This window comes from Pan troglodytes, chromosome 1, assembly GCF_028858775.2.
Source record: "Pan troglodytes isolate AG18354 chromosome 1, NHGRI_mPanTro3-v2.0_pri, whole genome shotgun sequence".
In the NCBI taxonomy this organism is placed as follows: domain Eukaryota; kingdom Metazoa; phylum Chordata; class Mammalia; order Primates; family Hominidae; genus Pan; species Pan troglodytes.
Genome location: NC_072398.2, coordinates 222,806,268 through 222,822,900, shown reverse-complemented (window position 1 = coordinate 222,822,900; position 16,633 = coordinate 222,806,268). Strand labels below are relative to the sequence as shown.

The window sequence follows — 16,633 nt, the reverse complement described above, 5'->3', positions numbered from 1 at the left end:
CTGCCCCGGAGCTTGGCTGCAGGACTCCCGCAAAATCTCCAAATGCCCCCGATCTGCGTGGTCACCGAGAAGCAGCCCGGCTCGGAACAAGCCCAGGCAAGCCCAGGCAGAGCCCGCCGCCGGGTCCTCCTTCCTGCTCGTGCCACCAGGCCCCGGGGCCGCGACGCGTCTCTCCAGCCCGGGATCCGGGGAGCTGGGCTGTCCCCAGACCGACGGGACAGAGGCATCTCCTCCACCTGAAAAGGAAAGAGGACCAGGTGGGGGCCAGGCAGGGCGCATGAAGGCGGCGCCAGCACCGCGCGATCCGAATCACGTCGGTGCGGGGGAGGGGTCCGAGCCTGGCCTCGGCCTAGGGCGCAGATGCGGTGCGCACCGCAGGGGGGCGGCGTGGGGTGCGGGGCCAGTCCCACCGGGCACGGGGTCCTGGTCCTCATCCCCTTCACCGCCGCCGCCCGCCTGGGCTGGCGTTTCCCCAGCGAGAGCGCGTAGTTTGCGCAGCGCCCCTCGCCCACGCCGCCGCTGGGTCGCGGGGCGCGCCTACCCAGAGCCGAGGTCCCGGACTCCCCGGCCATCGCGACCCTTCCGGGGACTCCTCGCCCCTTCGCGGTGGGACCAAGGCCCGGGTGAGGCCGGGACAGGGTGGGGGGGGGGACGGGGGACGGTAAAAAAGCAAACAGAAACCACGGGGGGCTCGCCGCGACGCCCAGTCCGAGGGCCTCTCGCCTGGAAGAGGGAAGAAACCCACGTCCTGGACGCGGGTGTGGGGTCTGTCCCGGGTCTGGACCTGTTGTCTCTGCGACGTTGCCAGTCCGGAGAGCTCGGAGGGCCAATGCAGCCTCGGATTCAAGATGCGAAAGGACTTCTAAAGCCAGGAACCGGCACCCAGCCACGGCCACCGCCCGCCGGCCCGGCGCCCTGCCCCCACTCACTGCGCCCCCAAGTTCCGGCGCCGCGGGCTGCAGGGGTGACTTGGCTCGGCGTGCCTCGGGGCACGAGGCTCGGCCCTGCACGGCTCTCGGGTCCCGGGGGGCTGGGGTGGGAAGGGACATGGCCGGCGCGCGGCGCTGGGGAGCCGGGTGCGCCAGGCTGGGGACCTTGCGTGGGGCAGGGCTTGGCTCAGCCGAGGGGCCGCGGCTCAGCCCCCCTCACCGGCCTTAAAGGTTCCCAGAGACGCAAAGTCGGACGCGGGTCCTGAGCGCGGAGCTGCAGGGGGGAGCATGGGGCAGCCCCCAAGGCGCGCTCCCTACATTTCCCACCCTTTCCACGCTGCCCTGCGCGCACGGTCGGGCGCCCTTGGGGTGGGCAGGGAGGCGCGGGCAGGGGCAGCGCCGAAGACCTCCCGCCGCCATGGAGAAGGGGCTCCCCACCCACCCTCCTGCCCCAACCATTATAGATCCCAGCCAGTGCGCCCTGCGGCCCTTCCGGGACAAGCTGCCCCCAGGACCACCGCGCCCCAGTATCAAGCGGACAGCAAATCTCTCGGTGGCTCCTTTTGTAAGGGTTTCTGCCCTCAAGGTTGTTACGGGACAGAAATGGTTTCATCAGAAACAAGCCCTCCTCGCACACTCACAGTTTGCAGGACTCCGAACTGGGCCCGCGAGATCTCCACCTGCGCAAAACGAAAGGGCGGATTCTCCTTGGACTCACGAGGCAACCGCTCCCCGAGGTGAGAACGGGGGACTCATTCCTCCTGCACTGGGAGAAGACGATTCTTTAGGAGGAGGACAGGGAAGCGAATGCTACCCAGGTGCGTAATCACATTTGGGCACCCTCGGGGGCCTGAGAGGAGGCCAGGGCTGACCTGCCCCCATTCTCACAGGGGAGGGGCGGTGAGCCTATTCTCACAGGTGTCTGTGATGAGCCCATGTTTTCCAAACTCCTCCGGGATTCCAGAACAGTCCTAGAGAAGCCGTGAGCCAGCTGGCAGGTGAGAACGCCCAGGTGCAGGTGGATGGCTGCAGGTCAGGCCTACTTTTCCTACACCTGTTGCTGGGGGGCAATTCCATACCCATTCTCAGTCCGGAGTGCCTGTCACCACAGGGCAGGTAGGTGAAGGGCTTCTCAGATCCTCAAAGACTCAGAGGGATAAAAGGAGGCAGATGGGTCCTAGAGGCAGCCCATGGCAAGGGAGAGGTCTGCTTTTTTCTTTTTTTTGAGACGGAGTTTCGCTTTTGTTGCCCAGGCGGAGTGCAATGGCCTGACCCTGGCTCACTGCAACCTCCACCTCCCAGGTTCAAGTGATTCTCCTGCCTCAGCCTCCTGAGTAGCTGGGATTACACGTGCCCACCACTATGCCCAGCTAATTTTTGTGGAGACAGGGTTTCACCATGTTGGCCAGTCAGGTCAAATTCCTGACTTGAGGTCAAACTCCTGACCTCAGGTAATCCACCCATCTCGGTCTCCCAAAGTGCTGGGATTACAGGTGTGAACCACCACACCTGGCCGAGGTCTGCTTTTGTGATCAGACAAAAGTGGGTTCCAACCCTGACTCACTACATGGCCTGGGCAATGTGCCAGCATCTTCCCAACCTCTCCCTGCACCCCCAAGTAATCTCATTCAATCTTCAAAAAGCCCTTTGAGATAAGTCCTAGGACTGCTGCATTTACAGGTGAGGAAATTAGGACCTGAAAGGTAAGACTGGGTTGGCCACAACCAACGCAGGGAGGAGAGCGGGGTGGACCCACGACCCAAGGTGGCGCCTGTCGGTTCTCCAAGCCCTCACTCCTCATGTACCTGCCATCCTGCCTCAACTTCACAAATTGCTTACCCACGCTGAGCGTGTGTCCTCGTGTACACCGACAGCATCAGGCTCCTAGTATGGATGCAATAAGTATTGTGGAATGAATGAATGAATGAAATGAATGCACACCTCCCTACCCCCAGGGTGATGATAAGGACTGTGCAAGACAGAGTGGCTGCACACAGTAGGCCCTCTCATGCATGCAGTCGCTCTTCTAAAACATCTCTATGAAGCACCTGTTTTGTTCCAGGCATTGAGGGAACATTGGTGCTCATTGGTTCTCTGTTCCTTGCAGACAGACCTGGGAGCATTCTCCTTGGAGGTCCCCACCCTTGTGGGCTCTTTTTTTCTTGCTTTCCTTTCACAGCCACCAAAATGCCTGGACCTGGGCAGCTAACAGTGGGATGAATCTGCTTTAGAGACACCAGACTGCCAGCTAGAGAATTGAAATAACCTGATTCTTATCTATTTTTCCATCCAGAGAGGCCACACCAAGGCTAGGCCTCATTTTTTTTTTTCTTTAAACATTTTTGTGTTGACAAATAATGTTTTATAAAGGCCTCACTGTCTGCCAAACTCTGTCTCACTCCTCCCCAGCCCTGCCAGGTGTGGGGACACCGAACCCACCCATATCTCCTCTAGAATCCACCGAGCACCGAGATAGCCACGTCTCTAACCTACACCTTTAACTTACAAGCCACAGTCAAGAGGGCTTTGGAGAAAGGGAACCACAAAGGTAGCACGGACAAGCCTCCACTGTCCGCCCCTGGCGCAGGACGCCCACAACCCCAGACACGGTGCACAACGGTCCCTCAGGAAGCCTTTCCTTGAGTCCTACATTTAACCACAGAGGCCCAGAGGCCCAGGCGTGGTGGTGACTGCCTGCTCGGCCTGCCCCAACCTTTTTTTTTTTTTTGAGACAGAGTCTCCGTCGCTCAGGCTGGAGTGCAGTGGCATGATCTCAGCTCACTGCAACCTCCGCCTCCTGCGTTCAAGCGATTCTCCTGCCTCAGCCTCCTGAGTAGCTGGGACTACAGGCGCCCGCCACCATGCCTGGCTAATTTCTGTATTTCTACTAGAGATGGGGTTTCACCATGTTGGTCAGGCTGGTCTCGAACTCCTGACCACAAGTGATCCACCCACCTCGGCCTCCCGAAGCGCTGGAATTACAGGCGTGAGCCACCGTGCCCTGCTGGCCTCCCGCTCTGAGATTACCTTTTCACCTCAGATGAGAAAAATGAACTCAGTAAAGTGCTTGGGAAAGAAACATCTCAATCCAAGCCAATGGGAAAGCCTGGCAAGGAACCCAAGGAACGTGGATCTCCAGGGAGCCCATGGCTCCATCTTGTTCAAAAGTGAGAATTTAAAAAGGAGGATGAGCTTGAGACCAGCCAGGGCACCATAGTGAGACCCCATCTCTACAAAAAATTTTAAAATTAGCCGGACATGGTGGTGCACACTTGTAGTCCCAGCTACTCAGGAGGCTGAGGCAGGAGGATCACTTGAGGCAGGAGTCTGAGGCTGCAATGAGCCAAGATCACACCAGTGCACTTCAGCCTGGACAACAGAGGGAGACCCTGTCTCTAAAAATTAACCAATTAATTTAAAATTTTAAAAATAAATGAATTAAAGGATGAAAATGTTCTGGAATGAGATAGTGGTGATGGTTGTAAAACTTGGTGAATATACTAAAACCTACAGAGTTGTATACTTTAAGATGGTGAAATTTATGGTATGTAGGTTTATCTCAGTTAAAAGAAAAAAAAAGCCACCATTCGCATTCTTCCTTACTGGCTGAAATATATGGCATAAACCCAGCTAGTTACCGGAAAGCCTCAGCACTCTTGATAAACAGCAACTCTGCTAACTTAGATGATCTCATTTCAGTAGGGAGTACACAAGATCAGCCATCCTAGGGCTGCAGCGGGTCTCTGCAGGGGGCTGTAGTGGCCACGGCAGCACATCATCAAGAGGCCTGGGCAACCTGTCTCTTACACCCCCTGCAGGCAGAACTACAGGGACACAGGGCCCTAGACTGCACCCTGCAGAAGGAAGGGGTCTCAGAGGAAGGGGCTTTCTTCATTGCACCCTGAGATCAGAGAACTGCTTGGTGGGGTGATGGACAGGCCACTGTGTATGGGGGTGTGTGTGTGTGTGGCAGGGCAGGGGGTGATGCCGCATGGCTGGGGGTGCGTGTGTGTGTGTGTGTGGCGGGGCAGGGGGTGATGCCGCATGGCTGGGGGTGCTCCAAAGAGCCCACCTAGTACTTACAAGGCCCCATCTCTCAATAAGGAAGCCCAATTTGTTGTGTTGGTGAAGAAATTGCCACCAGATTAAAAATGGCAAATAAATGCAAGAATTCAAAATACTGTACAAAGGGGGAAATTACTTTTAGGTATTTACTTACTGCTTTGCTGACTGGACATTTTAACCGAATGTAGCTTTCAGCTTCTGTTTATTTTCCAGAAGTTTATTTTCCTAAAACCATTCCTTGGCTCATGCATCAAAGCAACCTTTTTCCCAATTAAATTGAGGACAGAGAGAGGTCAGTTTATTCTTAGGAGATTGACAATCAATAGATGGAATGATACTTAATACATAAAGATGTATTATTTAGCTGTCATATCGAGTCTGTATTGTATATGTTATGTACGGTTACGTGTTTTACAGACTTTCTCTTTTGATTCCCCCACAGCTCTGTAAAATCCCTAGTATTATGCCCATTTAGCAGATAAACTGAGCCTCAGAGAAGCTTCATTCTCACGACCCTGTCTAAGGTCCTACAGTGTGTAAGCAACAGACGTGAGATTTGGACCTCTGCTGGACCCCCAAAGGCGGGGCAGTGAACACTCCCCTCCACTCTGCGCCTCCGCAGAACACACAGGGCACCATTTCACAAACACAGCAGGCACAGAGAGAAACTCCTGCATTTTCATCATAATGCACGGAAACCCCCTGACCTCAAGCCCAGAGAAGTGAGATGCATCCAGGTCTGTTTGCTGCCTGCATGTTTCATAAATACAGCTAACAGGTATGTCCCATTTCTCCAGCTTGAGGTCAAAACGGGCCCAGTTCTCTTTTACTTTTTTTTTTTTTTTTTTTTAATTTCTTTGAGACAGAGTGTCACTCTGTCACCCAGGCTGGAGGTCAGCTGCTCACTACAGCCTCCACTTCCTGGGTTCAAGCGATTCTCCTGCCTCAGCCTCCTGAGTAGCTGGGATTACAGGTGCCCGCCACCAGGCCCAGCTAATTTTTGTGTTTTTTTTGTTTTTTTGAGACAGAGTCACACACTGTTGCCCAGGCTGGAGTGCAGTAGCGCGATCTCGGCTCACTGCAACCTCCGCCTCCCAGGTTCAAGTGATTCTGCTGCCTCAGCCTCCCGAGTACCTGGGATTACAGGCGCATGCCACCACACCCAGCTCATTTTTTTTTTTTAAATTTTTAGTAGAGATGGGATTTCACCATGTTGGCCAGGCTGGTCTCGAACTCCTGACCTCAGGTGATCCACCCGCCTTGGCCTCCCAAAGTTCTGGGATTACAGGCATAAGCCACTGTGTGCAGCCCCAATTTCCTTTTAATGACCAAACTGACCTGAAGCTCCACTCCTAAGGACTGTGGGAAGGGCGTTTTCCCTGTCCAAGGATCCCCCCACCTAAAGAACCCTGGGAGCACCAGCTTACCCCAAGGCTGCCAGTCAATGTCCAATAGGATAGCCACTAACTATATGTGACTATTTGAATTAATTAAATAAAATTTAAAATTCATTTCCTCGTTGTATTCACCCACCTGGCTAGTGGCTACTGTATTGAACAATACAGCTCTAAAGTCTCTGCTGCATTAAGCCAGAGCCTCAGAAAGCTGCAAGCCTGGCTGCACCCCTCATAGGCTCGCTGTCACTGGTTACGTGGAGGGGCCTCACGAGAAAGCCCCATAACACCGCCGTCCACCTGCTGTGCTTACTCTAGGGATCTTGAATGCCGTTCATTCATGAAACACAGTAGGTATTGGTAGGGGTCTCCATGACAGTTCACATTGGTGGTCTGGGATCCCCAAGCAAATGCAACATAGTATGCAGACTTCTTTGGTCACCACATCATCCTTTGAACTAGTTGAAGGCTGAAGAAGGTCTTTCAATATAAAGCTGGCCGATGTGCTTTGATTATAATACAGCAATCTGAATATGAGCACGTGGAAGACATTTGAAGTGCAATAGTGTGACTGAGTCTTAGCAAAATCTTCTGAAAAGTCTGATGGGTCACTTGTGCTGGACAGCTGGTGCTGAAAACCTGGCAGCTCACGATAACACTAGAACTAGTGGCTGGGCACGGCAGCTCACACCTGTAATCCCGGCACTTTGGGAGGCTGAGGCAAGCGGATTATTTGAGGTCAGGAGTTCGAGACCAGCCTGGCTAACATGGTGAAACCCCGTCTCCACTAAAAATACAAAAGGGCATGCTAGCGCATGCCTGTAATTCCAGCTAATCGGAAGGCTGAGGCAGGAGAATTGTTTGAACCCAGGAGGCGGAGGTTGCAGTGAGCTGAGATCACACCACTGCACTCCAGCCTGAGTGACAGAGTGAGACTCCGCCTCAAAAAAAAAAAAAAAAAGACTAGAACTAGATTCCGTTGGCCCCCGGGACCAGGGGCCTGGAGGCACCTCTCTGCAAACACTGGAGACAGAGGACAGGTCCCCAGGTCCTGCAGCTGCTGAAACTTACGGTAGAAGGGACAGGCCTCCGCTGAGCCGCTGAGGTCTACAGAACCTGAAGGCTGCCCAGCCAGTGCCACCCAGTTTTGCTACCACGAGCCCCAATCTGAGAGATCCTTCCCTTCCTGGCACTGGGTCTAGAGAGGCAGCATAAAAGCTTGCTTTTGTTCTACTCGTATCTTATCAAGGTCACAAGTTGACCTCCATGTTGCTAAATCCAATGGTCAGTTTCAAGAACTGTCTGCTGGGCTCATCAACGTAATTTGACACAGCGGGCCCCCTCCAGATCTTTAGAACTCCTGTTTTTACTCCTTTGGATCTTTAGATGCCACTCCTTCTTGGTTCTCACTTACTTCCTCGGCCGTTCCTTTTCAGTCTCCTCTGCTGGTTCCTCCTCCAGCCCCCACCCTCTTTGTGTTAGAGGACCCCATGGCCTGGTCCTTGGACCCTGTCTCTACCTACACTCCCTTTCCGGGTGATTTCATCCAGCCTCCTAGTTTTGAATAACATTTGTACTCTGATGCCTCCCGAGTTACTATCTGCAGCCACCACTTCTCTCACCTCCAGACTCTGATAGCCAACTGCCAATTCCAAGTCCTATAGATGTGTGGTAGGAATCTCCAAAGTTGTGTTTCCAAAACAAAAGTCTTGATTGCATCCTGCCTACCCAGACTGCTCCTCTGAAGTCTTCCCCATCTCCATAGGTACCAACTCCAACCTTCTAGTGCCTGGCCAAAAACCTTGCAGGCCATTCTTGGCTCCTGACTTAGCCTACATCCAATCCATCAGCAAAGCCTGCTGCCTCCATCTGTAAAATACACTCAGGATCCAAACACTTCTCTGTTTTTTTCTCATCACATTCATCGCTTCTACTCTTGTCCAAGCTACTGTTGTTCTCTGTTTTGACACAGGGTCTCACTCTGTTGCCCAGGCTGGAGTGCAGTAGTGCAAACTCAGCTCTGCCTCCAGAGCTCAAGCTATCTGCAACCTCCTCTTCCAGAGCTTAAGCGATCCTCCCATCTCAGCCTCCTGAGTAGTTAATTGCATGCCACCATGACCAGCTAATTTTTTTAGAGATAGGATTTCGCTATGTTTCCCAGGCTGGTCTCAAACTCCTGGACTTAAGTGATCTGCTCACCTCAGCCTCCCAAAGTGCTGGGATTACAGGTGTGAGCCATCACACCTGGCTCATGATCATTCTTTTGCCTGGATGATTGTCCTGGCCTCCTAGCTGGTTTCCCGGGGCCCTTGCTTCCCAAAGTCCATCTTCCATGGGGCATCCGGGAGCCGTCTCTCTGTTCCCACCTCCTTGCTGATCTCGGGACGCTCCAGGCCTGGTCCTACGTCAGGACCCTTTCATTTGCCGTTCCTGACCAGGACTGCTTCTCCCCTAGATGCCCACGTGACTTGTTTCCCCTTTCCTCCTGTTCCCTGATCAAATACCTGCCGATTGACAAGGCCTTTTCAGATCAGCCCCACCTGCTCACTTGCTTGCCTACCTGTCCACATATTTACCATCAGAACAGAATTCTGCCTGTCCGTTTATTGTCTGTCTCCCCCAGCAACCACTAGAATGGAAGCTGCGTGTGGGCATGGCTTAGTTTTGTCCACTGCTGGATCTCAGCATCCAAAACAGTCTACCCCCTGGTAAGTGCTGCAGAAACATTTACGAACAACAAACCAGTACTGGCTACCCCGCCTCTGCCTGTGCTCATCTTATCTTCCACCTGAAAGGTTCTCCCCACTCTAACTTCACCCTGCACCCTTTGACCAGTCAATGATCCCCACAGCTTGGCCCGCTCCAAACCCCTTAAAATCCCTGAACCCAAACTCCTCAGGAGGCAGATTTGAGGTTTCCCCCCATCTTCTCATGTGGCTGCCCTATGATTTAAACTCTTTCTCTGCTGCGGTTCCAGATGTCTCAGTATACTGGCTTGCGGCACATCAGGCAAATGAACCTATCAGATAACAACGGCAGATCAGATGCCTGAGCATTCAGAAGCAACAGCTGTGGAGCCCCCGTGGGTTCAGAAGGCCTGGTTCCCGTCTCCAGAAACCTGGCTCTCCTCCCTCCTGGGCCCACTACTTTGGCTTCTTGTTCCTACGTACAAGAAGTTGCCAAGAAGGCAACTCTTCCCCTGCCTGAAGCCAAAGGAATGAAACAGACTAGGGCGGGAGAGGCGGCCATCCACTGTCATTAGTTGCGGCCATCAGTAACAGCAACAGGACACGGAACCTAAGGCTGTATCCATCCTGGGCCTCCAGGGAAACGTCAGCGGGAGCGGTACTAAGGAAGTGCTCATCTCTTAGAGACAAAGGCCCATGGAGGGGAACAGTAACCATCCCCTCCCAATTCAGAAAATGTTAACATAAGCACTTCATTTCTCATGCAGATAACCACATTAGTCTATTAATAAAAAAGAAAGAGAAAGAAAGAAAAAAAAAAGAAAAAGGAATCCATGCCAGCAGGGTATAGGAATTGGTCTATAGGAGAAAGGGTCACCCACTGAAAGGTGGGCTGAATAGAATTCCTTGCCTGGGCTTTGAGGTCCTGGCATGGAGAAGGCTGTAGAAATGCTGGGATCAGTGGAACCCTCAATAAACAGAGTTCTTGTTAAAGAATCACAGTCATTGGTGGAATGGACTGCCCATCTAAGGTCAATCTACACTAAAGGATGGCAGAGATCAAGAGAAAGAGAAAGAAAAAGCACCCATGGCCGGGCATGCGTGGTGGCTCACACCTGTAATCCCAGCACTTAGGGAGGCCGAGGCAGGCGCATCACTTGAGGTGAGGAGTTTGACACCAGCCTGGCCAACATGGTCAAACCCCATCTCTACTAAAAATATAAAAATTAGCCAGGCGTGGTGGCAGGCACCTGTAATCCCAGCTACTTGGGAGGCTGAGGTGAGAGAATTGCTTGAACCGGGAGGCAGAGGTTGCAATGAGCAGAGATTGCACCACTGCACTCCAGCCTGGGCACTAGAGTGAAACTCCATCTCAAAAAAGAAAGAAAAGGAAAAAGAAAAAAGAAAAGCACCCAGATCCTAGGACATATAAATACTTCCAACATGAGGACCGCGGGGTAGCGCCCATGGGAGGTGCAGGTCACTGTCCTTAGTGGAACCCCTTCTCTACCTTGCCACACCGGCACTAAGCCCTCGATCCTTCTGACAGACATGGCCACGTTTTTGTACATGTTTGCAGCCATCACTCCTTTCACTGTAGTAAGCTGTGCACTCAGCATCACCCATGTCTTTCTATAAATAGGAAGAAAGCTCAGAACAGCCCTCAGAAAACTGCATGTTGACAGCACCCAGAGTCCTGGCTGGAAGAGGGAAGGGCACTCACAGAGCTGCTTCCCTGGAGCTGTGTCTCTCCCAACTGCCTTGAAGGAATCTCTTGGGAAGGCAGCGACTTCTGGCCTCTGGGGACCTAAAGAAGCCAAGTGGCAAAGCGGTATGAAAACTAAACCAATTCTAGGTCCAGGTGTACATCAAGGCAGTTTGTGGGGCACGTGGCAGGTCTGCTGAAACACAGTGCCTGCCCCTCGCCAACCTTCTCTCTCTGGCAGGAACCCCCTCCTTTGAGTTAAAAGTGTTGCAGACCCCAGGAAATGCCTGAGAGACCTTGTGCCTTAACAGAGAGAGATGTTATGTGCACCGGATCCCCAACATGCTTTGCAAATGTTTAAGGGAGAAGACAGACATGGGCCAGATACAACACAAACAAGGCTCTCAGGCCACCAGGCTGAGTGAAAGTGCTATACAGAGGCTTCTTGGCCACCTGGGGCCCCTTTGAGCCTATGAGGGATCCTGGGAGGGTAGTGGAGTGAGGACAGCAGAGGAGCACCAAAGACAAACTCAGCCCATTTCACAATTTTATCGTGAGCCAGCCCTATCTTAGCCCTCTCATTTTGAAGAAAAGCCAAATTTGTATTTAAAAAAATACTTACGCCTGATCCATTCCCTATTGTGAAATAAGCACATTTATTACACAGAAGGAAACCTGATGTCTCTCAGACCTTGAGCAGACTATTTACAACATTTGGGCTACAAGGCAAGGTGACCTTCAGACCACGAAGTGGCGATGGCTTGCATAGGGCAAGGCAGGGTCTCTGAGAGAACGTGAGACACACAGGCCACCACCATGTTTTAGGGGACCTGGGATTTTGCAACAGGAAGAAATAACAGGTTAGAAAAATGCATGCTTTAAAACATTTAAAATTTAAAAATAGAATGCTTTCACACACACACACACTGCAACACAATATAATTGTGCCATTTACTAGTAATGATATAAACATATCTGAATGCCCCTTTGAACACAAAGCACAGCTAAATGCCCCACCTCCAGCAGACAGACCCTGAAGCAACACACCCCCAAAAAAACAAGTGACAGATATATATGATAGATAGATAGATAGATAGATAGATACTATTTTTTTTGAGACAGAGTCTGGTTCTGTCTCAGAAGGGTCAGGTTGCCCAGGCTGGAATGCAGTGGCACGATCTTGGCTCTCTGCAACCTCCACCTCCCTGGCTCAAGCTAGCCTCCTACCTCAGCCTCCCAAGTAGCTGGGACGACAGGTGCATGTCAGCATACCCAGCTAATTTTGGTAGAAATGGAGTCTCACTATGTGGCTCAGGCTGCTCACTACGAGCTCAGAAGAGCTCATGCAATCCACCCACCTCGGCCTCCCAAAGTATTGGGATTACAGACATGAGTCACCATACCCGGCCATAAGTGACAGATATTGACATAAGCCCTGCAATAGGAATCTGAGACCCAGGATTGGACAGGTCAACTAGCAATGCTTCTAAATACAAGTGATCTGGCAAGCTGGCAAAATGTTTGAGTTTCATTCTTTGAGGTCAAAGTTTCATTCTTGATTTGGATCAAAGAGGAAGGAGAAAAAGGCACAAACTGAACCATCAACTCTGTCACTGAAAAGTGGTCCCCTGGATCTTAGTGCTTTGCCACCTTCTTGCCACCCCTATAGTAAAATGCTTTTTTATTCTTTCTTTAAAAATTTCTGTTATTATTATTTTATTTAAATGGGGTCTCGCTATGTTGTCCAGGCTGGTCTCCAACTTCTGGCCTCAAGCAATCTTCCCACTCCAGCCTCCCAAAGTGCTGGGATTACAGACATAAGCCACCATGTCCAGCCATGATTTTTAAAGGCAGGCATACTTTATACTTTTTGTACACACTTATAGCTCTGATTCTTTTTTTAAACATATTTATTTATTTTTGTTGAGATGAGGTCTCGCTATGTTGCCCAGGCTGGTCTTGAACTCCTGGGCCCAAGTGATCCTCCTGCTTCGGCCTCCCAAGTAGCTGAGATTACAGGTGAGAGCCACCATGCCTGGTTCAGGCTCTGATTCTTATGTCAGTGAATGCCCAGTAAATTCTTGTTGGCTTGAACTGAATTATCAAGAAGGTGCTATCAAGAATTCTTTGAGCCGGGCACGGTTGCTGACGCCTGTAATCCCAGCACTTTGGGAGGCTGAGGCAGGCAGATCACTTGAGGCCAGGAGTTCGAGACTAGCCTGGCCAACATGGTGAAACCTGGTCTCTACTAAAAAATAAAAAAATTAGCCAGGCATAGAGATGCACACCTGCAGTCCCAGTTACTCAGGTGGCTGAGGCAAGAGAATTGATTGAACCCAGGAGGCGGAGGTTGCAGTGAGCCAAGATCACACCACTGCACTCCTGGGTGACAGAGTGAGACCCTGTTTCAAAAAAAGAAAAAAAAGAAGAAGTAAAGGAAAGGAAAAAAGAAAGATAAAAAAAAGAAAAATAATTCTTTAGTTAGGTATGATGGCTCTCAACTGTAATCCCAGCACTTTGGGAGGCCGAGGCAGACGGCGCGCTTGAGCCCAGGAGTTCAAGACCAGACTGAGCAGCATGGCAAAACCCCGTCTCTACAAAAAGTACAGAAACATAGCCTGGGGCGGTGGTGGGCGCCTGTAGTCCCAGCTACTCTGAAGGCTGAGATGAGAGGATTGCTTGAGCCCAGGAGGTTGAGGCTACAATGAGCTGAGATCACACCACTGCACTCTAGCCTGGGTGACAGAGCAAGACCCTGTCCCAAAAAAAAAAAATTATTATTTGGGAGATATAATTTTACATAATCAGAGGGTCAAAAAAACCCTCTATTTTGCCTATTGGCCCCATTTGAGATGACCCTGGTGAAATTTCTCAGCTAACTTTCTCCACCTCTGTCAAGTTGACCGAGACACCACCTAAATCTCCATGAAGGACCTGGCAGCTTTCCGGCTCTGCAGCATTTTCCCGACAAGTTTGCTGCGCACACGCGGATGCTGACAGCACAGTCTCATGCTTGCCTAAGCCAGAGCACCACCCTCTAGTGTGACACCGTGTGATCTCTATTTTACCATGCAGAAGAGAGGTCATCTCCTGGTACAAGAAAATGGGCTGTCTTCTGGATAACCGCAGCAATTCATCTCTGAGTAGCTGAAGGTCATTAGTATGCATTATACAAGTGGAACCGTTTGAGAGAAAAGAGGGAACTCACTGGACACAAAAGTGCACTGAGACTGTGAACAGCAAGTCCCGAACAAGGACACAGAGATAGATCCCAAAGGGAAAGGCTGGAGGGGGAAGGATGCGGCCCAGCCGCAGTGGCTGATCCGTGAGGACTCCTGTCTGGGTTCGTGCTGCCAATCAGTAGCATTCCCCAGGCAAGACGTGGGCGCCAGGCCCGACTTGAAACCCAAGGTTGGCTTCAAGATCTTGCAGCTGGATCAGAATGCTGAGTTCATCGTTGCTGGTGGGCCGCCGTCACCTCTCCTTAGCCACCCTGTTGAAGGATGGCCGGCCCCTCCTGGGAAAATTGCTACATTTCCTCAGATAACAGATGCACACATGACTAATCAGGCCTACCCTAAGAAATGAGAGCCAGCAGCAGAAGCCACAGCGCACACCCTGTATTGTGAAAATGGAATGTGGGATGACCTAGGAGATGACACAAATGCCGAACGGCGAACTTTCTGTTTCTATGAGTCTAATAACGAAAAACTTTTCTGCCTGAACCCGTGGGATCGAATAAAATGAAAAACCCCATTCTGCAAACCACTTCGCCCCATGGGAAGCAGCTCGGTTTCCTTCCCGTGTCGTCGGGAGCCCTCTGATGGAGGAAGCCTAAATTACAGCGCTCATAACCTAACAGGCAGCCGCCGGGCTCAAGTGCCCCCTGATTTTCCAGAACTGCAAAGAAGAGAAACCATAAAAGAAGCCGAAAGTTTTCTCCCCCTGGCACTTTGCCCAGTGACAGTTGTCAATCAGAGGTGCTGCAGACCGACTCGAAGGCAGCGTTCAGTGCCCGGGCACACTGCCTGCTGCCGTTGGTTCCTCCCATGGTTCTCAGGGCGCCAGGTCTCTGTCAACTCCCAGCCCCCGGTTTCCTTACCTTGTCCTACTGCGTCTGAGTCAGGATGCCTGATGGGTTGAGCGCTGATGATCTCATCCGTGTCCCACATGTCCCAGGGAATCCCAGGTCTGCCCTGAGCTTCCTGTGTCCTTGGGAAAGTCGGTTAATCTCTGGGCCTCACTGTCCTCATCGCTGAGCTTGGGGACTCGTAACAGATGATTTCTAAGTATCTTCCAGCTTTGAATAGAGCATTTGTCTTGGATGGCCAGGCTTAAAGTTTAAAGGCATAAAAGGAAAATGGGATCTGATCCTTAATCAGAACTGCTGAGAATGAGAAGCGCAGAGCAAACTACCGACTGCATTGGGTGAAAAGTGAAAATGGTCGGTGGGGAGGTGCCATGGTCAGGATCTGGGGCTGAGGCGCTAGGATCTTGCCAGTGCCTTGGCGCCTTTCTCTGCAGTCCCCGGCCTGCCTCCCTGCTGCTCCCTCTCTTCCGGAGTCTGGTGCTGCCAATTTGCCAGGTGAGCCCCGCCAGCGTCCCATTGCCGGGTCTTGTGGCCCTCACCTTTTCCTTTTACCTTCATCCCTGCAGGAGTCGCAGGACCTCAGCTGGCCAGTTGGCTCTGCCTGGAAGGTGCAGGTCTTGTCCTTGTCAGGGAGACTGGCAGCCGCAGTGCTGTGCCTGTCCCAGGCTGAGCAAGAGGCTCCTGGTGTCGATTCTGGAGCAGCCAAAGGCCTCAGCAGGCCCCCGAAAGTGATGACATCAGCACAGTACTGCACCAGCTCTGAGGGCCCCACTGCCCCTGCCATCTCCTCCTCCTCTCCCTCTCCAGTCTCCCTCTCCTCCCAGCACAGTGCAGCCTCCAAGGGCAGCCTCCATGGTGGAGATGCTCAAGCTAACGCGTGGGGACAGGAAAAAGCAACCACCAGGGTGGAGGGTCTCCCAGCGGAAGCACAAGGTCTGGGACAATGAGAGGCATCAGTCACCGAACCATCTCACAACTCGAACAACCCCAGAAGAGCGGGCTGGAGAGTGCAATGTGACATCACTTCCCATCTTGCTGGGAGACAGGGCTTTTGCCAAGAACGGGCCCCTGGGGATTCGTCGGGCGACATTTTCATGCCACTGGCATAAATAAAGACTTGTACCAAAGGCTGCCATTCTGGGCAGAAGGTGCTGTCTAGACCCCCTTAGGGCTGCCCTCTCTGGCCCCAGGCCCCTGGCTCCTACCACCTAAGCCCATCACATCACCCAGGAGGGTCGGCAGCTGCTGGCCCCCACCCACATTCGCTGGCTTGGTTTTCCTCTGCAGGGGAAGCTGGACTTCCTCCACATCCAAGTTCAACTACATGACATCAGGAACACAGCCTTTCTCCCGACACCTTCCAGCCTCTATTTGTCTCCAGTAGCTGTCCCAGAAATCATGGGTGGGAGCATTCAAAAATGTGGTTCCAGAGGTCCCCTTGCCCTAGCCCAAAAGGCTGCCTGAGCTGGGGATCCCTTCCTTACCCCCCAATCCGAAAGGCAGCCTGGCCTTCCAAACTGGAGTCCGTGGTTCAGAGTAGGAGATCCACAGTCAGGGCCCGGGACACGGCTTCCCCTGGCTGGTCTCAAAGCCTTCCTAACCCTCCAGGGGTCCGTCCTGGTCTTCCACGGAGTTTCCCAAAAGCGCGCGCCACACTTGGTGGGCGCTCAGCCCCGAAGCGCCTGTGAACACCGCCCATCCCAGGACGCACGAAGCCAGTTGGTACGAGCACCTAGAAGCAGCACTCCCCATTTGTCATCCTT

General features: G+C 52.4%; 1 long non-coding RNA gene across 2 annotated transcripts; it reads left to right on the top strand.

Moving 5' to 3' along the window:
- Positions 1–130: 130 nt before the first annotated feature.
- On the top strand, positions 131–13,189 carry LOC104006072 (uncharacterized). 2 transcript variants are annotated; one of them, XR_010148306.1, is made up of 3 exons: positions 131–257; positions 1,573–1,747; positions 10,718–13,189. It is a non-coding gene; the product is annotated as an uncharacterized LOC104006072 (long non-coding RNA). The 2 variants fall into 2 exon arrangements; XR_010148305.1 differs by lacking the exon at positions 10,718–13,189 and adding an exon at positions 9,366–10,068.
- The last annotated feature ends 3,444 nt before the right edge of the window (positions 13,190–16,633 follow it).